General features: G+C 37.8%; 1 pseudogene; it reads right to left on the bottom strand.

Annotated features, from left to right (window-relative positions):
* Positions 1-22,272: 22,272 nt before the first annotated feature.
* Positions 22,273-24,841, bottom strand: LOC127668473 (heterogeneous nuclear ribonucleoprotein F-like; annotated as a pseudogene).
* Between the last annotated feature and the right edge of the window lie 296 nt (positions 24,842-25,137).

The raw sequence follows: 25,137 nt of genomic DNA, 5'->3' as shown, positions 1-25,137 counted from the left end.
GGGAAGGGGTGGATTGCGGAACAGGGGGAGGGAAGAGAGTTTATGGGATTTCGGGGAGGGGGTATCCAGGAGAGGGGAAATCATTTGAAATGCAAATAAAGGATATATCAAATGAGAATAAAAACCAAGAAATGAAGTCAATGGTTATGGTATGCGGAGTCTCATTAGGGACCAAGGCGACTGCTAAGTATGCAAAGAGTGCTTAGAGAAGAGGTCTCCTCTCATTCAGTTTCTCTTAATGCTTTCTTTCCCAAAGGGCAGTCGACTCTTTTGCTATTTCATGATTCATGCTTAAGAGACTAAACACTATTCTGAAATTGGTACTTAAGTTCAAAAGTTTCTCAGTAGGTTAAAATTGTAGGGTAGTTCCAAGTTTCTTCCAGAATTTTTCCTCTTTACTATAGTTTGTATAAATATTAATTCACTGTAGAAATAACTTATGGGTAAAGGACTCCCCCTCCCCTTTTCTCCATAGAGCACAGCATTCCAGGAAAACCTCATTTCTGCTGATGAATGGCTGTTGGCATCCAGAGATCTGGCACAAGGCTGAGAAGAAGGGATGCCGCTGACATGAGGAAGACTTGAGAAGGAAACCGTAATCCCCCCTCCAATTCTCTGCTTATTAGAGGAGCTAAAATGATTAAGCAGCTGGAGGTTTTGATGTATGAGCAAAGATTAAGAGAATTACATGTGTGCAGGTTGGCTGAAGAGCTAAGGAGTATGTATGCACCAGAGTCGGGTGGGCAGGGGGGCTGCTGATAATCATTTGCAGATAATTGAAGTTATAAGTCCCAAGGAAGGAGAGGGATTGCGAAGGTGGTCTTTAGGGGATTATCTAAGGGTAATGAATGAACTGAAGAAAAGGGAAAAATGTTTCATCAGGAAGACTTTCATAATGGGTAAGACTTAAAGGAAAAAAATAAATAAAACCCTCCCAAGACAAGTAGTACAGTTCCCATCTCTTGAGTCGCTTAGGGGAGGCCCATAAAATTTTGGGAGTGTAGAAAGCTGCCTTGGAAGGGAGCGGATTTGGTCATCAGGATCATCCCTTTTGTCCTGATGTTTTATAGCGTGGTTTTTCAAGACGCATCAATTGGTAAACAAGTGTTTGGAAACTCCCCAGGAATCAAGTCTACCCTATCTCGCTGATAATTTTCAAGCAATAAAGTCCTGTGTTCTCATCTCTTCCTCTTCTGATTTCCAGACATTGTCCTTGACACTATCATTTCTTTTTTTTATTCTATATATTTTTATTTACATTTCAAATGATTTCCCATTTTCTGGCTCCCCCACTCCCCGAAAATCCCATCAGCCCCCTTCCCTCTCCCTTTTCTCCCATCCACCCCTTCACACTTCCCTGTTCTGGTTTTGCCCTATACTGCTACACTGAGTCTTTCCAGAACAAGGGGCCACTCCTCCGTTCTTCTTGTACCTCATTTGATGTGTGGATTATGTTTTGGGTATTCCAGTTTTCTAGGTTAATAACCACTTATTAGTGAGTGCATACCATGATTGATCTTTTGAGATTGGGTTACCTCACTTAGTATGATGTTCTCCACCTCCATCCATTTGCCTAAGAATTTCATGAAATCATTGTTTCTAATGGCTGAATAGTACTCCATTGTGTAGATATACCGCATTTCTCCATCCATTCTTCTGTTGAGAGATACCTGGGTTCTTTCCAGCTTCTGGCTATTATAAATAGGGCTGCTATGAACATAGTGGAGCATGTATCCTTATTACATGCTGGGGAATCCTTTGGATTTATGCCCAGGAGTGGTAGAGCAGAATCTTTCGGAAGTGAGGTGCCCAGTTTTCTGAGGAACCGCCAGACTGATTTCCAGAGTGGCTGTACCAATTTGTAACCCCACCAGCAGTGGAGGAGTGTTCCTCTGACACTATCATTTCTTAAGAAACCTTCAGGTCCAAGGGTAGAGGGATTGCATGACCGAGAGGATGAGCAATGTGCCCTCCGACAAACGGCAGGATCCGGGAAGGTTTCCTTTTACTGAAATTTCTTTTCCAAGGAAGAGTGATGCATTATGGGGGATGGGGTAAGTGGTGTCTCACTGTTCAGACCATGTTGCCTCTTCACAAGAATTTGGTTAGGACACAAAAAAAAAGTCATTTTAATGCTCACAGAGTAAGTTAAATAAAATCCCATGATCATGTCATTTCCTGTCCTTTGGGCTCTTAGCTTCTAATATTTTTCCCTGGAGAGGAAAAAAAAAGATCTACACATAGATTTATGTACATGTTTTTGTTCCCAGTGTTGTTGCTACAAATGATTAAAATCAACCTGAAATTATTGAAGCTAGATTAAGAAGTTTTATTATCTCCTCCAGTAGCTATGAAATTTATGCTTTTAAAAACTATGTTATGACGTATAAAAACATGCCGTGAGATTGTAAGGAGGACACTCAACGTGCAACAGCTTCCTAATGCGTTTAGGTAAGACGATACTCTGAAATACGTAGACACGTATTTACCTTTCTACATTTGAATATTCCTTTATATATTCTGCAATTAATATGTACTATTGGCCATATTTGGGCATCCTTTACCTTTAAGGTACAAATAATTGCATTTGAGCATGAGTGTTTTGCATTAAGTAATAGACCACATAAAAAGCACAAAGTGAACTTTTCTACATAAAAACTTAGGCAGATACTCTTGTGGGTCTGAATCATTTAGAAAATGAGTGTAATGCTTTATGATTCATTCTCTCTCTCTCTCTCTCTCTCTCTCTCTCTCTCTCTCTCTCTCTCTCTCTCTCCTCCTGACAGTGTCTCACTAACTGTGTATCCCTGCTTGGCCTGGAAGTTGCCATGTAAACCAGGCTAGCCTTGAACATACAGAGATTTACGATTTACCTGCCTCTTTCTCCAGAGTGCTGGGATTAAAGGTGAGTTGCCATATCTGTCCCACTTAACAACTTTTTCCACTCCCAATTTTTGTAAATAAAATATTGTAAGGATATTGAAGATGGATTTATGTTCACACTTCTCAAGCTTTGTCAAAGCACTTTAGTACACCAAAATATTTTATTCTGAGAAGAATACTGGCATGTAGTGTTAGACAGTTGAAACAGCACTAAAGAAACTTTAACACAACAGTGTGAATTTCTGACTGGTTAGGACAGGGGTATTAGATTACATTTGACTGTAAATCAATAGAGGGGTTATTATGAATATAAACCACACACTTTTCTATGACTATCTTTACAACTAAGTTTTATTTTCAATTTTACTACTAGTTTTCATTATCATAAAAGATAAAGAATATGAAAAAGAATAGTCATAATTAAAAGATAGATTGCAAAGTTAGAAGCAATTACACATATGAAAGAAATTCAGGAGTCAACCACTGATTAAAAATATAAAACTTCCTTCTGTAAGTATTTCTTGTGTTCCTACGGTGGGCCTTTATTCTCCAAGGGCTCAGAGCTTCATTAGTGAATAAAAACAATACAGTTTCATGTTTCTGGGGCATTTCCATTACAGTAGTCACTAAATCTACAATGTAATATGTTTTTCTTATGCACGCTCAGTAGGGAAATGTCCTTGGCTGGCGCAGAAGTCAGGCAGCCAGGGAGCACTCAACTCCTTAGTAATGCTTCTTGCCAAAGCTCTTTCCATAGAGAAAGGTAAATAGACTCTTTATCCATTTGCCTTTGGTTGACCTAAAGACCACTTTTTTTTTTTTTGGTGTCTGTGTGTATGTATGTGCGTGTGTGTGTGTGTGTGTGTGTGTGTGTGTGTGTGTGTGTGCGCGTGTGTGTGTGTATAGTGTGTGTTCCTCATATATATGTGTGTGTATGTGTGTGTGTGTGTGTGTGTAATTTCTAATACATATTACTACATATTGAGAAATGTTGGTTTGATAACTTTCTGAATCAATAAAAGTAATCACCATCCTATTTTTACTGTACCTTTTTTTCTCATTTATACATAATTTTAAGATTCCCCATCTAGTGCTTAAAACACACACACTCTCTCTCTTTTCCCACTCTCTCCCCCCTCCCTTTCTCCCTCCCCCTCCCCTCCCCTCCTTCCCTCCTTCCCTCCCCCTCTCTCTCATTCTCTCTCTCTCTCTCTCTCTCTCTCTCTCTCTCTCTCTCTCTCTCTCTCTCTCTCTTATTAATCTGCCCCCTCTACCTTTCATATAAAGGAGGCACAGACTTATGATTTTCATACTTAATGAAAGTTAATAGGCTATTAACTTTTAATAAATGTTTTAATAAACGAATATGCAATTTGAGAAAGTGGTATAGGCAGGTTTGAGACCAAGTAGTCTAGCACTAAGTATCACTTAGTATACACTGACTGTCTGAAATACAGCTGGACATTTACCTACTTCTCTGGTACAAGCATGCTTATGAGGTAAGACTCCTCATGTCTGATTCCATTGACAGTATGCATACATTCAACTGTGGCAGAGAGACTTACCTGCCACTGTCTAGTAGCCAGTCCCACTCTTAGAAGTTCTTCTGCTAACAGATGCCCCATACCTTTCTTCCTAGGCATTTATCTCTCTGCCACTTTCCCTTTTCCTTTAGAATGGCCATAGATTTAAATAATTACTCTGTCTTCATCAAGTAGGTGTTTATTTCTTTTTAGTTCTGATTTAAACAATCAATAGGCTCCCCTACAACCAGAAAAATCTCTATGCTTTTAATGAAAGGCAATCTTTTTTTACCCTGAAGGTGATTCTGATATCAATTGTTACATCAAAACGTCTGTTCTTCCTCCTTTGCACACCTTGTTTCTGTAATTGAGGTTTTGATCATCCATTACTAATTACCAAATAGTTTTAATCTGCTTTGCTTTTTTGCTTACATAAGTTAAAACTCTAGCATTTAAATGTTTGATATTTATTTTTCATAGTTTTTTTTGGTATTCACTTTGAGTTTTTAAAGATAGTTTACCAAATTATTATTATCTCATTTCTTGAGTATTTTTGGCATTTCTTTGAATTTTTTGATCAATACAAGTATCTTGTCTAATTATATTCCTGGTCTTGCTTATTTTATACAATTTGTTCTTGTGTAGCCCAACAGGAGAATGATTTTGGCACAGGGCTTAGCAATTGTTTTTATAGTAAATATAACTTATTTTTTTCCATTTACCTTATAAAGTTAAAGTGAATTGGTATTTTTATTATATTCATACTATTTTATTTTAAAGTTATTCTACAATATAACAATAAGAGTACTAATTTTATTTATTTACCTATTTATTAGGAAGCTTATTAGTATTTATTAGGGAATTTTATTGTTGATCAACAAAATGAATGTCTGTTTATTTTGAAAATCTATAACTATTGTGTTATCTTAGGGAAAGTTTATCAGATTTGGGAAGATAATACAGTTATGAAAGAAATATGATAATTTAGCAAGACCATTTGTACAAATCTAATCAACAAAATATAAAATGATCAAACATTTTATATTTTCAGGAATTATTTTCCTAAGAAACCGACCTTCTATTTGATGTAAAGGTGGAATCTCAGCATCTGCCATATTCTTACAAAAATATTTTTACATAGTTTTGGATATTGAGACATTCAGAGCAACAGAAGAGAGCCATTGGGAATGGTTTCATGAAATATCCAGTGCATTAACATTAAAAACTAGGAATATTTCTGTATATTTCATTTGGATGTTAAAGGAGAATTCTGATGAATCCATTGTAGATGTATTTTTAGAAGGACTGAGATAGCAAATTAAGTCAAATAAAAGCAAACTACAAAAAGTATAGAAAGAAGGGGAGTTAGAGTTACAAATGTGGAACATTTGAGGACTTAGTTTTCTGTATGTAAAAAAAAAAATATTATGTTGAATCTCTGTTACCAGTTATTGTAGCTTATGACCTGAAAGGCAGTGCTGGAAACCCTGCTCCACTCAGGAGGTGGTTGGTTCCCCTGCAGGAACCACTGGTGCACAGGGTCTTCTCATTGCTGTGTCTTACTCTGGCAGACCTTTGGCATTTTCATCACCTTGGCAGAGGGATTTTCTCTAAGTGTTCTCTGCTAGCCTCTGAGACTCTATGTATCTCCATGGCAGCATTCCAAGGAGTCATTAAAATCGGCAGGTTTGACCCTGGTTGTGTTGCAACAGTCTTGGAAGCAGTGACGCTACATCCAGGTGGAATTTGTTTCCCTAAGAACAAGCCACAGAAGGTCTAGTATCCTCCTTCCTTTCTAAAATAACCACCAGACTTTCTTTGTTTCTTTTACTAATTGTGGGAATATAAAAAATCAAAGAGTAGAAAACCATGAGAGTTAACTTGTAAATCACTTGAAGGAATTAGGTTTGAATTCTTAATTAATGTTGAGCCAAAGAATAACAAAAATTGGTAATCGCAGAGTTCAACATTCACATACCCACATGATCCTCTTCATTACATTTCTAGGCATCTTGTCATTCAAACAAAAAAATCCTTTTATTAATGGAGATCTTAAACACTTCTTCATACTTCTCCTCTTCTTTGGTACTGGGAATTAAAAACAGGACTTCATGCATGTGCTTTACCTCTGAGCTCTATTCTCAATACAATTAACATATAATAGACAAAAGTGTCTATGTATACACACATATAATTTTCCCAAAGTACAAATGTGTGTGTGTGTGCACATGCTTTGGAATTATGATTCAAATTTAAAGGTCATGTTTAGAAACCATATTATATTTGGGATAGGAGCATAGCTTTTCCAATTCTCAGTTCTAGCAGACTCGTTGTTCCCACAGTTCTTTCCTTCTGCCTCCTCAGCCTTTCATTCTAGCTTTTCCATTACTTTGTGACTTTCCAAAGCAATGATAACCACTCTCTGTCAGAACCAACTTGGGATACACTAAGTTAGGTGTGCTTTGTAATTCCTGATGAGCTGAAGGACCATTCTCTACCAGGGACTGCCACCACACTAGGCTAGGGCCCCTATTTGAGAGTTATAAACAAGGAATAAAATAACCACCAAAGACAAGACCAGATATTTACACTCCCAATATCATAACTTCAGATGCATAGTCCCAGCCTAAGAACACAATAATGAACAATCAAGAGGGCCTCTCCTAGAAGCCTGTACTCCTACTGTGACCTAGCTGAAGAACAAGAGAAGGATTTCAAAAATACTAATTAGGAATGTGTTTGAAGACCCTAAATAGAGCATTAAGAAAGACCATGAAAATGCAAACAATTGAGTAAAACAATGAAAACAGTTTAGGACCTGAAATTAGAACTTAAAAAAGAAATAGAATCATGAAAGAAAACCCAAAGTGGAATAAAACTGGAAATGAAAAACTCAGGATATTAAACACAAACCTCAGAGGTAAGCCTTATCAACAAACTAAAAGATATAGAAAAGAAAATTTCAGGACTTAAAAACAAGGTAAAAGAAATGGATAACTAAGTAAAAAAAAAAAGTTAAATAATAATTCTTGCATGAGCTAGAAAAGAACCCAAGGAGCTGAAGAGGCTTGCAGCCCTGCAGGAGGAGCAATAATATGTACCAACCAGTGCCCCCAGAGCTCCCAGGAGGGACCCATGGCTCCAGCTACATGTGTAGTAGAAGATGACCATTTCAGACATCAATGAGAGGAAAGACCACTGGTGCTGTGAAGGCTTGATTCCCCAGAATAGGGGAAGGCAAGTCAGGAAATTGGGGGTGGGGGCGGCATGAGCAGGGGGAGGGAGGATGGGATAGGGGACTTTCCAAGGGGATACTGTTTAAAATGTAAATAAAGCAAATATCTAATAAAAACTTCTTGCATGAATCATTCAGGAAGTCTATAACATCATGAAAAGAATAAATCTGTGAATAACAGGTATAGAAGAGGGAGAAGAAACACGGGACAAAGACAGAAAATACTTTCAACAAAATCTTAGAACATTTTCCTAATAGAAAGAAGTGCTTATTCAGTAGAAGATTCATTTATACAGAACACCAGAGAGAACCAAAAAAGAAAATCCCCATGTCCCAGGATAATAAAAATGCTAAATGTATTAAACAAAGAAGAATACAAAAAAAATGTAGTGGAAAAAGACCAAGTAATATATAAAGGCAAACCCATTAGACTAACATCTGACTTTTTGGTTGAGACTCTGAAAGACAAAGGGGTCATGGACAGATGTTTTAAGAGCTCCAAAAGAACTCAGATGTCAGTTCAAACTACTATACCCAACAAAATTATTACACATATCATTCTTGGAAAAAGAAAACATTTTATAATAAAAATAAATTTAAACAATTTATGCCACATATCCAGATCTGGAGAAGGAACTAGAAGGAAAAGTTCAATCTGATGAGGTTAACTACATCTAATAATATGCAAGGAATACATACATAATCTTTATATAGTCCATATATAAGGAACAATTAATCAAAAGTGGGAAGAATGTATATCATAGTAATGAAATATTAGTAACAACCACTGCTAGGTAATAACTCTCAATGTTAATGGTCTCAATTATCCAATAAAATGATACAGGAAAGAATAGATTAGAAAACAGATCCACCTCTCTGCTGAATCCAAGTAACACACTTCAACCTCAAGAACAAGCATGAACTTAGGGTAAAAGAATGAAAAGAAGTATTCCAAGAAAATGAACTAAAGAAACAAGTAGGCACCTCTATTTCAATATACAATTTGGTATCTTTTGTTTTATTGGTTCTTTGTTTTGATTGTTTTCTTTGAGGGGGAGACAGAAAGACAGACAGGTAATGAAGTTGGGTGTTAATGGAGGTGGGGTATCTGGGAGAAACTGGAAAGAGATGAAAGAATATGATCTATCTATATCATCTATATCTATATCAATATATCTATATTTTCTATATGTTACAAATAAAGGTTGCAAGCATTTAAGGTGTACCATGCCCAAAATGTAATTGTTATAGTATTTCACTATTGACATATAAAATGTAAGATATGATACAAAAACAAAAATTCAGTTCTTTACCTATAAATAACATTTAAATATTTAACCCAAAGTCTACTTTATGATAAATCACTAGTATAAAACAGTATAAGTTCTATGCAATTTTCATGTAGTAACTTCTAAACTGATGTTCCATTTTTTTTATTTATAGATATTGGAGTAGTCTGAGTTACACACCTTCTTGCCAGCAGGTGCTGGATCTATACAACTTGATCTTAAGTTATTGCCATGAAGATTTGGGGAACCTGGTCAGTCTGGATGCTGCACAGCTCTAGATGAAGTGTTACACTTTTCCTCTCCCAGAGCTTTCCTGCCATTCCAAGAGCCCCATTCCTTCCTTTGCTGCCATTGCTTTCCCAAGTGCAGCATCAAAAAAAAAAAAAAAAAAAAAAAAAAAAAGCCTGAGTCCCTGAGCCTCTGTCTGTGCTCTTTTCCATGGGTTTCTATTGGAGACTTGGCCATGTAGATAGGAATGTACGGAGAAGAGCCCTGAAACTGGTTCCTGAGGAAGAGTTGCTCCCAAATGCAGAAGACTGAATCTGTGATAGGGATCTCCCATTGGATGACCCTTTATCATGCTCCTGGCTTGCCACGCTCTCCCTGACATGAAGCTCTTTGCTGTTGGCTATTTGTCTTGTTGCAAGGGCTTCTTTACTAGTCTCAGAAGGACAAGACTGGGGCAAGTCCACCCATTTCAAACTCAGCTCCTTAACCACCTGCGACTTTTAGATGGGTAGATGTGTTATTTCTACAATAGCTGCAGTTCTTCAACTTTACTTCAGAATTGAACTACACTGAGAAATAGATATTGTTGAATTGCCTATTATCCCTGGAATAAAATTTTATTATATTTTCTATAATATACATTGCAGGCCAAATATATGATTTCTTTCTTATCTTTTTCCTGTTGGTATTTGTTTGTTTGTGTGTGTGTGTGTGTGTGTGTGTGTATGTATATGTGTGTGTATATGTATGTGCATGTATGTGTATATATGTGTGTGCATGCATGCATATATCCATGCACCACATGTGAACATGTATGCATATGTATGTGGTGAAGTCAGAAGACAACCTGCATGCCATCCTTAGGGGCCTTCCATGTTTTGATTGAGACAGGTTCTCTCATTGGCTCGAATCTTTACCACATAGGTTAGGCTGTCAGGCCAGTAAGCCCTAGAGATCTGCTTGTCCCCTCCCACCCCCCCATTTCACCAGTGCTAGAGTAACAAAAATAACAAACATGAACCATCATGCCAATGTCTTTATATGGGATGGGAGCTGTAGGCTTATAGTTTTTAAAGCCTACTTTCAAAAGGGTTCTTAAAAGCTTGAACTCCCCTTTCAACTCTCCACTGACCAAAGGAAGGGAGGAAGATGGCTAATAGGACAAAGGGGAACATGGACCTGTGTAGAAGTAGTTCCTTGGGGCAATTCCAGTCTTCACTGTCTGCAGTGCACTCCACTAGCAAAACACCAAACACGAATCAGCAGTGGCATCTCGACCCAGAAGAATCATTGAGGCTCTACCAATTGATCTGCACATGTCTGCCAAGGTGTCAAGAAGCAGCCAGAACACTACCAGAAGTTCTTTGGTGAGTATCTCTCTAGGGAGTTGCTACAAGGGAAGATCAAAGAAGAAAGCCAGGCAAACCAATGCCAGAGTGTGGTCCACTATCTGTTGGGTTATGCTTATACTTTCCCCAAACGTCACATCCTCTCAAGCATCCTCTCTAGCAAAACGTTGCCTGACCTTTCACCAGGCAGCTTCCAGAAAACACTGCATGCCTTTTCTGAGTAAAACATTCTCTCCTGTATCTGCTTCAGCGAGACAACCTCTCAGAAGACAGTTTCCAGAAAAACATCCTAGGACACAACTAGGTCTCCAATGAAACCAGAAAGTCCCATCCCACTGAGCACTGACTTCAAGCCCTCCTCATGCCTGTAAGGCAAGTGCTTTATTAGCTTGGCTGCCGCCACCCCATCCCTTATATGTAAGTTTTCTATCAGAGTTTTCTTTTTAGCCCTTGTTATTTTTCTCAAATCCATCATTTCTCTGGCTCAAAGAAAATACTAGGTCTACAGTCTTCATGGTTATTTTTACACATATTTTACACATACATATACAACACACATTAATATGGTAAATTTCAAATGGATGCATTAAGAAATGAATATCGTGTTTAAGATGATACCATCATGAATATACCCAGTCTTTAAAAAAAGAACAATGACAATCTGTAGTTTAAGGAAACAGACAACTTTCTTCTATCACAAGGAATGGCTTAGCTTGTTAGGTTACACATCAACATTGTTACAAATCTTCATTTTCCCACAGACTCTTTCTGTCTCTGTCTTTCTGTCTCTTGTCTCTGTCTCTCTGTCTCTTTGTCTCTATGTCCTTCTTTCTGTCCTCTCCACTCCTCTGCCCTTCTGTCTGTCTCTCTGTCTCTATCTCTCTGTATCTCTCTGGCTCTCTGGGTGTCTTTCTGTCTCTCTACTTTGCATTTTCTATCTCTGCCCCACCCCTTCTCATGCCAGGCATAGAACTGAGGATTGTAAGCACACTAAACATACTCTGCCACTGAGCTATGACCCCGCCCTTAATTTTGTTTCTTTCTTTCTTTCTTTCTTTCTTTCTTTCTTTCTTTCTTTCTTTCTTTCTTTCTTTCTTTCTTTCTTTCTTTCTTTCTTTATTTTTATTTTCTATATTCCTTGATTACATTCCAAATGATTTCCCCTTTCCCGGATCGCCCCTCCCCATATGTCCCATAAACCTTCTTCTCTCCATCCATTCTCTAATCACCTCCCTCCTTTTTTTCTCTGTCTTTATATTCCCCTCCAATGCTAGATCAATCCTTTTCAGGATCAGGACCCTCTCCATACTTCTTCATGGGAGTCATTTGTTATGCAATTTGTGCCTTGGGTATTCAGGGCTTCTGGGCTAATTAATATCCACTTATCAGAGATTGCATTCCATGTGTATTCTTTTGTGATTGGGTTACCTCACTTAGGATGATATTTTCCAGATCAAACCATTTGCCTAAAAATTTTGTGAATTCATTGTTTCTAATTGCTGAGTAGTATTCCATTGTGTAAATATACCACATTTTCTGTATCCATTCCTCCTTTGAGGGGCATCTGGGTTCTTTCCAGCTTCTGGCTATTATAAATAAGGGTGCTATGAACATAATGGAGCATGTGTCTTTATTGCATGCCGGGAAATCCTTTGGGTATATGCCCAGGAGAGGTATAGCAGGGTCCTCCGGAAGTGTCATGTCCAGTTTTCTGAGGAACCGCCAGACTGATTTCCAAAGTGGTTGTACCATCTTACAGGCCCACCCCTTATTTTTCAACATACATAAAACCTGATGCTTCAGTTTGTCTAGAAAGAGGAATAACATTTTTTTTTTTAGTTTTACTCCATTTCTTAGAAAAAAATGTTACTAGAAACATTGAATTGCATTTTTCTGTTCTCTTATCAGATATGAATGTAGAGCTTGGTTACACTGTGTTTGCTATTTCTACCTGTTTGAACTAGCTATGTTTAATAGTGCTTCCATTTTGAATATTTTCAAATCTTCAGTTGTGCCAATTTCTGTTCTCTAGAATTCTCATCTTGGATCCCATTTCGGTGCTTTGCAAAGGCATGCTATTTCATAATTTGTAAATCACAACTGTGCCCAGTTTTCAGGTTTTTACAGCTGGAAAAAAAAAAGTAGCACAAACTTAACCTCCTGTCTCAGCAAGTGCTGACATCCAAATGTGGCAAAGGAAAACAAACATAAATTCCCGTGCACCCACACACACCCACACACACACACACTCACACACAAACACCCACCCACCCACACACACACAAACACCCACATACACACACATGCACACATACACACACACACACTCACACACAAACACCCACCCACCCACCCACACACACACACACACACACTGGGCATAAAATGAAAAACCCAAATTTTTATATTTTCCTTGGAAGGGGAAGAGAAACAAGAAAGTTTGATTTTAAAGTGTTACCGAATATTCTTTAGGGAAGGCAGACAGACACATAGTTAACTGCCAAAATCTTATTTAGTGTTAATGGTGTTAACCCTTTAATCATTAGGAAATTTGGACCAATCTGTGACAGAATAATTTTCATTACTTCCCTATTTTTTCTATAAATATTTGTTTCCAGGAAGGTCTTTGTGAGGGAGAGGAGGAACTTATGCAGTGAGACCTTTAAACCTGATACATTTGACTGGGAAGCACTATTACCTTTGACATCTCAACATCTTTCAAAAGACATCATTCTTTCAGTCTATCTGTGCATCCACCATCTGTCTGTTCATCTGTCCACACATCCATTGATAGATTATTCTAATATTTTATTACTCCTCTTAAGTGGGGCCATACATAAATGATATACACACATGTGTGCATGCCTATATGTGATTTTGTTGATGATATGCTCATTATTTAAGGCAATATCCACCAGTTAGTAGAATAATTAGATTAGATTAATAGGAGCAAACTTAAAGTGTAAAAGACTTCTAGATGCAAAACTACACACAAATCTTTTTGCTTAATGGTTATTTGTATAGGTGGCATTGTGGGGCAGTATTACTGAACAGCAAAACCTATAAAAGTTTTCTTTTTTCTTTTTCTTTTCTTTTTATTTTTTATTTTATATTTTATTTTCTATATTCTTTGTTTATATTCCAAATGATTTTCCCTTTCCTAGTTCACCCCTCCCCATAAGTCTCATAAGCCCTCGTCCCTCCGCCCGTTCTCCAACCCCCTCCTTCTTCTCTGTCCTGGAACTCCCCTACAATGCTGGATCAAGCCTTTCCAGGACCAGGGACCTCTCCTTCCCATAATAAGTGTTTAAAATATTATAGCATTTCAGACTGTATACCAGAATTATTAATATCTAGAGAAAGAGGCTTTAGTATATCAATATTAGCTTTTTTAGATGTTTTGCCTCTAGCATCTTTATATAAAAGCATAAAGTATGCTATTAAAATTTGTATTTTAATTAAAAATTAATGTAACATATTTTGTTCATTGTTTTCCTTCTCACAACTCCTCCAGATCCTATCCTCCTCAACTATCCCACTTCATATTCATTGTCATTCTTAAAAAAATCTGAAACCTGAACCAGACCAAAGCAAATCAAACTCAAAAGTACAGGTATGTGTCTCTGCATGTGCACACCTGCATGCATGTGCACGCACACACACACACACACACACACACACACACACACACACTCCAAGCATGTACACACCTGCATATGCATGTGCATGCACAGACACATAGACACACACACATACACACACACATACACACACACACACGCACACCCTACATAGGACCCATTTTGTTTTGGCCACTACTCCTAGATGTGGGACCTGCCCTGGAGTGCTGTTAATAAAACTATTGTCATTTTACTGAAGAAACCAGACTTTTCCTTCTCCCAGTAGGTATCAATTGCAAATAGCTTCCTGGTTAGGGAGGAGACCTTGTGCCACTTGCCCTTCTCTGTGCTAGGGGATTTGTCTAGCTCGGGCGTGTGCAGGTCTTTTTGTTCAAGCTGTCATGTCTCATTCAGTTCATATCTGCATCCGCTTTGTCGCATGTTGGAAAAACTGTTTCTTTGGAGTCATCTACCTCTGGCTCTTACAATCTTTCTCCTTCCTCTTCTGTATAAATCCCTGAGATTTGACGGGAAGAGTGTGACAAGGACATGCCATCCATGGGTGATTATTTTGGCTTTTGAGAGAGGCTCTCACCATGTAGCACTAAATGGTCTTGAATTGGCTATTTGACCAGGCTGGTCTCAGGTCCCACAGAGCTATCTACCCTTCCCTCACTAGTCTTTGATTTACAGATAGGAGCTATTATGCTCAGACATTTGGTCATTTTAAAAATTTAACATAGTAAAAAAGTAAAAACTTCCAAACTTAATCTTCCTCTCAAATGCTTTCTCTAAAACAGACCAATTACACACAAAAGCAATGTCTTCACAGTTCCCTCCACTCAAATACTTAGTGAATTAGTGTCAGTTATCTCAGCCACAGGAGTTCCTTGACTTCTTATTTTATGTAGAATTTCAAATGTTGCGTTCTACAAGAGTAATAGACACATGGCATTATACCAAGACTAAGCCTGCTCTGACTTAGCAATATTCCTTCTAAGACATGGCAACGTTATTCAAAATAGAAAAGAGCTGGGGAGAAAAAAACTTAATGCTCATCAATGGTAAATGGATAATAACTGGTATGTCCACTAGAAAATGAAACACCAAAACCCAAACCAGCCAACGAAAAATCAAAACTGAATTTCTATTGCAGTCATACGATATAGATCTAGTGAATAGAAATTGTAAACAAAGAAATACATACAAAGAAATACATACATACAAGTAGAAATTACAAGAGGAAATTAAAAATGCTTTGAGATACACAAAAACTAAACAAAAATGTGGCATGCAGCTAAATTAGCAGTTATGGGAAACTCAGCTGTGATGTCTTAAGTTTAAAATGTCATCTTTGATCAATCTTTTAAGAGTTCAGCTTAACAGGCAGAAAGATAAACAAGGACTATATCCAAATATGCAGAGAAATAGTAAAAATTAGAGTTGAAAAAATAAAATGGAAACAACATGGTGGAATACATCCTTAATCGTAACATTCATAAGGACCAGGCAGGAGGATCATGAGTTTAAGGCTACCATGGACTTGCTATTGAATTAAAGTCCAGCCTGAAATATACAACATGGTCATGTCTTGAAAACAACAATAAAACAAATCAATGAACAACAATAGCAACAACAACAACCGACAACAACACCTCCACATACAACTAACGTAAAAATAAAGTGAAATCGAGAATAGAAAACCTATAGATGAACCCAATAACTTCTTTGTCTTCAATAAATATGAATAATCCAACCTAATAGCAACTGACTCCAAAAACCTATAGATGAGATTTATCTCAAGACACACCGATTGGCCCATGTGTGGAAATCACTAGTATACCATATTAATAAAGAATAAAATGATGCAGTGATGCCCATATACAGAACAGCACAGCCATCTAATCACACACAGCACTATTTTCTCATAGGAAATGTTCTGCAAACTAGGGTCCAAACTGATAAAGACCAGCTATGACACGCTGAACTGGACTGCAGTCTCAAACTCTACCATTATGTATGAAGCAAATATTTCAAAATCTGAAAAAAATCCACATCTCAAATCTATGATATTTTTAAGCATTTCAGATATGGGCTATAGAAGCTATATAAACTTAAGAGGAATTCAAACTCAAAGTGATGCAATGCCTAATTCTAAAATTACTATAGACTTCAAGCATATATTGGTTTTTGTCTGAATTTATAAAAAATTTTGTTTTTCAAATTAAAAGCTGTACATCTTCAACATTCAGAGTAGGGAGTCAGGGGAATGGATGTCTACTAGGGTGCGAGTGTGTTCCACCACTGTCTGTTCTAGTTGTTATGTTTTGGAGGAAGATCCAGAGAAGTTACATCCAGGATTACCTCTTCCCATTTTCTCAGATACAGAGATGTTGGTTAATTTCTTCCATAATTATAAGAGAGGTTCTCTTCCTTTGACAGTTCCCACTGGTTTTCTCATGGTCTCATCTGAAGGGGTAGCTTCTATCTTTGTTGATGTCAGTCAGCAGAGATTAAATTCTGTTTTAAACCTCAAAAAAAAAATAAATAAATAAAACCTCAGTTAGTACTATGGTTAATGACTGGATGTTTTCTTCAACAATTAGTAGTTGAATGCCATTTTATAGCTATGTGTATTACATCTGACACTTTCCAAGGAACATAGTTATATTAGGTGAAAATGAAGTTCCAAATATTCTAAAATAATATAGCCTTGTAAATCTTGGAGTCTGTTCACAAGTTCTTGCATCAAATTAAAAAAAAAAACTACATGATTTTCACTACTGCTCTCAGGGATACATTTAGACAACACATGGGAATGCATAAAATTATTTGACTTACTTTTAAATTGCTATAATTTGGTGAAGGGGTTCTCTTATTGTTTCTTGATTGGATCAATAATGATAGCAGAAGCTAATCATTTGGGAAAATAGAAAAAGGTGGGTTTTGGGGGTCCCAGGAGGAAGAAGAGGGAACACAGAGGTTTGGGAATTTGGACCAGGCTGTGGAGCAGATAGGAAGTAGCAGACATGTAAACTTGGAGACTGGTAGTTTGTAGCCTCTGCAGGCAGCTGCGGAGGCTAAGGAGGATGAGGCAAGAAATTCTTCCTCCCAGCAGCTGGGTTATCTGACTGGTTTAAAACTTTAAGGCTGACTGGTGTTTTCCACCTGCAGACACTCAGGTGGGCAGGAGCAGGGAACAACCACGGGACAGTCATTAGAGTCTGAACGAAGCTAGGCATGGAATCTGGGTGAGACCACTGTTACCAGCAGTAGGCAAGGAACAGGTCTGCTTTTTTTAAGTTACATGCAACAATTTGATATTTATTTGGGTACTGTTACTTAAAATATTGCATAGACAATTTAATTTTTCATTCTGAAGACTCATGCTTAACTCATTTAAATGAGTGATAAAATCACTGAATATGCTAAGTCACCATCCTCTTCCTTCATCTATAATTCCCTGGTGCGGATTCTATTTTCTTTGAGACTCAGAAGCAATGTTAACATTAACAAAAATAATAACAGAAGGTGGGTAGATTTTTCCAGACAAGCATAAGGACCTATATCCCCATCAGTCATCTAAAAAACTAGGTGCTCTGGTGTATACCTGCAATACTGGCACTGGGAATCAAAGGGAAGATGGATCCCTAGGTCTTGTTGGCTAGCCAATCTACTTGAATCAGTAAGTTTCATGTTCATCAAGAGACCCTGCCTTAAAAATTATGGTAGAGGGGATGTAGTGATGGATTATTAGTTGTAGAATATTTGCTATTCTTCTAGAGGACCTTGGTTTGGTTCCCAGACCTCATATGATGGTTCACAATGATGGATAAATTAGTTTCAGTTTATTCAACACCTGTCTTCTGTCATCTGTGGGCATTGCATACTTGTGTGCGTAGACGTACATGTAGACAAAACACCCATAAAATAAAAGTAAAATTTAAAAAAAAGATAGTGATTGAAGAAGACCACACAACATTGACCTATAGCCTCCATATGAATATGCATGCAAATCTACTCTGCCTCACAAATAATAACAATAAATGAAATGTTCGTAATAGATAAAGAATTTGAATTTAATTTTGAAAAGTAATTGAAAGGAGAAATAGAAAGCAAGGTTTAGGTTCTCCCAAGTCTCGTTTGATTGTTTGTACTTGGTTGATAACACATTGGAAGCAGTATACACCACCATAAAACAGTCTTGCTTATAGATAACCAGAAAAACATATGTGTGTGTTTATTTGAGATATGATGCTGTCATTTACAAATTCTCTATCAAGTGACATCACTATCAAGTGACAAATATAATAGAACAACAAACATTTCAGAATGTCTTAAATAATGTTGCAGTTCTGTTTTGAGCTGCAAACCTAGCTATCCTTTGTGGGCTCTGTGTTGGACACCTATGCTGAAGAATATCATTTGTTTATTTCTGGGGTAAAGGCCAAATTTTAAAATTGGGGATGCTAAGATGGCTCAGTAGGTAAAGGTGCTTACTGCCAAGATTGAGGATTTGAGGTCAATTCTGGCTACCTGGTAGAAAGAGAGAGGCAACTCAGACAAATTGTCCTCTCAACACATACACACATACACATACATGCATGCACACATATGTGCATGCAATATAAAAGAGTATCAAGTGAATCTACACACAACAAAGAATGAAGCTATACCTTTGCCTTGTACACTTAAAATGGGTCATACACCAAATACAATGCTAAAACTAGAAAAATCTTAGAAAATAATCTGAGTAATTCTTGGTGACATTGAGTTAAACAAATTAAAAATGAACAAAGGATTTGATAGACACATCAGTAAGGAAGATATAAAATGACTAACATCCTGAAAGTGTTCAAAATCATTAAATTTATTAGGTGTTGGATAGATGCCAGTCAAAGTCATTAGTTATTGAGAAATGAAGCCAAAGCCACTTGCTAGAAGGCTATAATAACAAAGACAGGCAATAACTGGTGCTGGGAACCATGGTAATTTGAAATGCTCATTTATTCTTAGCTAAAATATGAAACTGAAATGCAACTTATGTAAACAGTTTGGCAGTTCTTGGAAAAGTAAATGCAAACTTACTATTTTCTCTGACAGTTCTACTTGTATATATCCTATTCAAGGGGCAAAACCTAAAATCATGTGTCTTTATAAAAGAATGTACACAAATATTCACTGCCATTATTTGGAATGGCTCCAAGTGTAAAACTGAATGTCCCTTACAGCTGGGCACACACACAAATGGAATTTATCCGTGAACTGGAGAACTATTAGGACATAGAAAGAAAGAGAGTGGGGAGATATGTTCCAACATGGATGAAACTTGTAAAATAATACATAAAGTTGAAGAAACTGTTCAGGAAAGTATTTATATTATATTATAATATTTAAATGAAATGAAATGTCTACGCTATCCAATTCTATTTCAAGAAGGCACCCTAGAGGTTGCCTGTGCCTGAGTGAAGGAGATGACCTTGGTCAGTGGGTGCTTAGGGATACAGAGCTCTCTCTGGAGTTATAAGCATGTTTTGAAACTAGACTGTAGTTATGGTTGTATTTGTGAATACATTAAAGATGACAGATCCCATCAGCACCCACTGCTGGTGGGATTGCAAACTGGTACAACCACTTTGGAAATCAGTTTGGCGGTTCCTCAGAAAACTGGACATGACACTTCCAAAGGACCCTGATATACCTCTCCTGGGCATATACCCAGAGGATTCCCCAGCATGCAATAAGGACACATGCTCCACTATGTTCATAGCAGCCTTATTTATAATAGCCAGAAGCTGGAAAGAACCCAGATGTCCCTCAATGGAGGAATGGATACAGAAAATGTGATATATTTACACAATGGAATACTACTCAGCAATTAAAAATAATGTATTCATGAAACTCTTAGGCAAATGGTTGGAACTGGAAAATATCATCCTAAGTGAGGCAACCCAATCACAAAAGAATACACATGGAATGCAATCACTGATAAGTGGATATTATAAGCCAAGAAGCTCTGAATTCTCAAGACACAATTAGCATATCAAATGATACCCGAGAAGAGAGAAAGAGAGGGCCCTGGTTCTGAAAAGAGTTGATCCAGCATTGTAGGGGATTACCAGGACAGAGGAATGGGAGGAGAGTGATTGGGAAATGGGCAGAGGGAAGAGGGCTTATGAGACCGATGGAGAGGGGGGAACCAGTAAAGGGGAATGTATTTGGAATGTAAGCAAAGAATATAGAAAAAAAGATGACAGAATTGTCACATTTAAAAAAATTAAAAATAAAGTGAAGTATGAAGTCTGTGTACTACATGATTCCATTTATATGAAAATTGATAAGGCAAAATTGGTCAGTGGTAGCAATGGTTTTCTCTGGGAGTTACTGACCTGGAAGGACACAAGAGTGCTGGAAATAATTGCTTTCTTTAAGGTGTGGCAGATACGTATCTTGTGCAATACACATAATCTGTGTACTTAAAATATCTTTACATATATAAGTAATTATATCCTGTAATTTGCATTGTACATGTTATAATAAAATACTTCAAATGATTCAGCAATTTTGTGCTAACATAAATTACACTTATTTACAACAACTACATTTTCTTGGACTTAGAAAAACAGGAAATTATAATGTGATAGAAAAATGTCACAATTGATTATGTGAGTCATAATTCGTTTTGGAAATAGATTAATTTCTTTTCTGACACAAGATGAATACTTATAAAGGTTGCCTTTTATTGCCTTTTTTATATTTACTGTTATGTCAAAGAACAGTTGGATAATGAAAACGTATTCACATTCTAAGTAAACACCTTGCCATTTTACTTCCGAATTTTCTTAATAAATGACAAGAAATGATCATTTAACACCATAATCCAATATTTAAAGGAATATAATGTGAATTGAAAAAATAAAAACATTTTTATCAGTCCAAAAAGTGACTTCATAAATAATGAAATGTGCTGGCTTCTACACATTTAACAACATCTGGAAAGTACAAACTGTTTCTCATTATCACAAGGACTAGTTATTAAATATATTTGTAGAAAAAAAAAGCAGTAGGCTTGCCAATTGCCATAAATTGAGTTTTTATAGGGTTAAATAGATTTTAATTGCTTATAAAGATGAGCTTTCTATGCTTGATTAGATTTTGATTATCATTAAACATTCTTTTTCAATTAACATTTAGCAAACGTTGTCAATGATTTGAGTCCATGACTCTTAGTTACTTTTGATTGAAATGTGCCAAGAAACCTCATGTTCTTAAGAGTCAGTGAAATGGAATTTAGAGGATTTTTGGTTTTGTATTTTTATTTTTGGTGCTTGATTCAAGATATCATTTCATAGTCACATTTTGTTTTAGATAATTCCAAAATATTTTTTTAACTCAGAGAACTTGTAAGCATCTATCTATCTATCTATCTATCTATCTCTCTCTCTATCTATCTATCTATCTATCTATCTATCTATTATTTATTTTGTGAAAAGTCTTTATTTTAAGAAAAAAAGTTAGTTAAAAAATTTAACAAGTTTCATTTAGCAAAATACACCCAAAAGGAAATCACAATACAAAGAAAGCTTTAAGTCAAGGCCTCACCAATTAATTCCTACAGTATTAGTACTGTGTCTCAATTCTCAAAACTAACCTTTAAAAAGCTTAAACTTAACCTAAAGATTTTAAATAAAAATATAAACTAGTATGAACATGAGAACTGCTTCTCTTTGCATCAGGGATCTAGCACCTTTGACTTCTCCAGAAAAGTACAAGTCACCCCTGTATGTTCACTGCGGTGTGCTTACAGATCCACTCAACATACTTAAACTACTTAACTCAGATAACATCACTTTTAAGTATACCACCAAAAATGTTAATTGAGAAAAGCAGAAGAAAATAGTTTTAGTTTACTCAATATTACATGCTAGATGAAAAGTTTGCATGAGAAACACTGAAGAGGTAATGTTTTAATCCAGATTTCACAAACTCATGGGGCAAAGTGGGTCCCCCAGCTTCCTCAAGAGTTATAAACTGCTCTTCACTGCTTATTGGCTGCCTGTGAAATTTTCTGATTGAAATAACTCAAATGTTCCTACAATACTGATCATATCCACCCATGCTGTTGTGACTGCCGTAACCGGCCACTCACTGACTAGTTCTCCAGGCCACTGTAAGTTGCCTGGCAGCTGTCACACCCATGCCCTGCATCACCTGGCTGCTATAAGCCCCATTTCTTTTTTTTTTTAATTCGATATAATTTATTTACATTTCAAATGATTTCCCCTTTTCTAGCCCCCGACTCCCCGAAAGTCCCGTAAGTCCCCTTCTCTTCCCCTGTCCTCCCACCCACCCCTTCCCACTTCCCTGTTCTGGTTTTGCCGAATACTGTTTCACTGAGTCTTTCCAGAACCAGGGACCACTCCTGCTTTCTTCTTGTATCTCATTTGATGTGTGGATTATGTTTTGGGTATTTCAGTTTTCTAGGTTAATAACCACTTATTAGTGAGTGCATACCATGATTCACCTTTTGAGTCTGGGTTACCTCACTTAGTATGATGTTCTCTAGCTCCATCCATTTGCCTAAGAATTTCATGAATTCATTGTTTCTAATGGCTGAATAGTACTCCATTGTGTAGATATACCACATTTTTTGCATCCACTCTTCTGTTGAGGGATACCTGGGTTCTTTCCAGCATCTAGCAATTATAAATAGGGATGCTATGAACATAGTAGAGCATGTATCCTTATTACGTGGTGGGGAATCCTCTGGGTATATGCCCAGGAGTGGTATAGCAGGATCTTCTGGAAGTGAGGTGCTCAGTTTTCGGAGGAACCGCCAGACTGATTTCCAGAGTGGTTGTACCAATTTGTAACCCCACCAGCAGTGGAGGAGTGTTCCTCTTTCTCCACACCCTCTCCAACACCTGCTGTCTCCTGAATTTTTAATCTTAGCCATTCTGACTGGTGTAAGATGAAATCTTAGGGTTGTTTTGATTTGCATTTCCCTAATGACTAATGAAGTTGAGCATTTTTTAAGATGCTTCTCTGCCATCCGAAGTTCCTCAGGTGAGAATTCTTTGTTTAACTCTGTACCCCATTTTTTAATAGGGTTGTTCGGTTTTCTGGAGTCTAACTTCTTGAGTTCTTTATATATATTGGATATTAGCCCTCTATCTGATGTAGGATTGGTGAAGATCTTTTCCCAGTTTGTTGGTTGCCGATTTGTCCTCTTGATGGTGTCCTTTGCCTTACAGAAACTTTGTAATTTTATGAGGTCCCATTTGTCAATTCTTGCTCTTAGAGCATACGCTATTGGTGTTCTGTTCAGAAACTTTCTCCCTGTACCGATGTCTTCAAGGGTCTTCCCCAGTTTCTTTTCTATTAGCTTCAGAGTGTCTGGCTTTATGTGGAGGTCCTTGATCCATTTGGATTTGAGCTTAGTACAAGGAGACAAGGATGGATCAATTTGCATTCTTCTGCATGCTGACCTCCAGTTGAACCAGGACCATTTGTTGAAAAGGCTATCTTTTTTCCATTGGATGTTTTCAGCCTCTTTGTCGAGGATCAAGTTATAAGTCCCATTTCTATAAGACCCTGTTGTTGAATTCAGGAAGAATTCTGTGTATCTGTGCTGCGTGCTGGCCCTGTCCTTGGACATAGCTGCCTCTGCTTCTTCATGAGTAGCAAACTCAACATCAGCTTCTCCCGGCACTCTTCCATCAGGACCTATCTCAATATGAACTCTCACAGGGTTGAGTGGAGAGAAGAAGTTGTAAATGTCATTCTCCATTGCTTTATAGAGCAGCCCTCTCATGTGGACGCAGTGGCTGGTGGTGCTTTGCACTGTGAACTCTTTGTCTCCGTATCTGTGGTCATACATTCCTGAGAGACAATAGCTGAGGTCTCTCCCAAACAGGTCTGTGGTGAAGCCTCAGCCATCACTGAGGCTGCTGTATTCTTCACAGCCCCCATAGCCTGCACTATAGGCACCAGACCTCATCCTATCCAGGCCTGCCTGTTTCACAATGTCAATGTACCTCCGGGCTGTGCCAGGCCTGTCATAAGGCCCAGGCCTCTGCACAAGCATAAACTTCAGAGGTGGATCTGAGTGTGACCTAGCTTCCTCCTGACTGCTCTTGAACGCTTCAATATACCTGTGCCCTTTTCCCTCCTTGTGCTTCTCTAAAGCTTTCTCAGCTAACTCTTGTGAGGCAAACTGAACGAAAGCCTCCCCTGTAATCTTGCCTTCCGGGTCCACGGGTAGTGTGATCCCGTTTGGCACAATTTCCAACCCTGAGAAGAACTGAACGATTTCTTCCTTTGTGCATCCAATGGAGTCCTGTGCTTCAGCACCCAATCTGTCTCGGTTCTGTGTGACCTGAACACCTCAATATACCGATGTCCCATGCTTTCCCTGTCTTTTTTCAGAGCCAATTTTACATCATCTTCTGACTCAAGTTCAAAAAGTCTCACCACTCTGCCTGCCTTCTCTAGTATAAATGAAATGAACGCCTGCGACCCCATCCTGAATTGTGCAGTCGGAGAGGAAGTTTTGTACGTCCTCAATTGAGCAGGACCAGGGAAGACCACGGAATTTGACTACATAGCCTTCACCTCCCTCGGGGCCCAGCATCATGGACATTTGACAGGGCTGATGTCACACAAGCTTGGGCAGGTTTTTGTAGCTTAAAAAGAACCACCACAGATGCCTTCTGTAGGAAACACTTAAGGGAAAATAACAAGCTTTCCACGGGAGGAAGGTAGAAGTGACTTCCATTTTCAATAAGGAACAAGGCTTACGAACCCAAACTCCACCCGACGCCTTAAAATCGCAGAGGGCTCCGGGGAAAGTCCAGTGCATCTTCTTTTTGTTCTCAACGTTGGCCTCAGAGTCACGCCTCTATTGTTTCCACTTCCTCAGCAGAAGTTCAGGGACTTCCGGTGTTCAGCACCAACTTCACAGAGTTCTTCCAGCCGTGCTGCTAAGAGGCGAATGTGGTTATCTGACAA

Source organism: Apodemus sylvaticus, chromosome 18 (genome assembly GCF_947179515.1).
Source record: "Apodemus sylvaticus chromosome 18, mApoSyl1.1, whole genome shotgun sequence".
Taxonomy (NCBI): Eukaryota; Metazoa; Chordata; class Mammalia; order Rodentia; family Muridae; genus Apodemus; species Apodemus sylvaticus.
The sequence above is the reverse complement of the archived record's forward strand: the minus strand, read 5'-3'. Positions and strand labels throughout refer to the sequence as shown.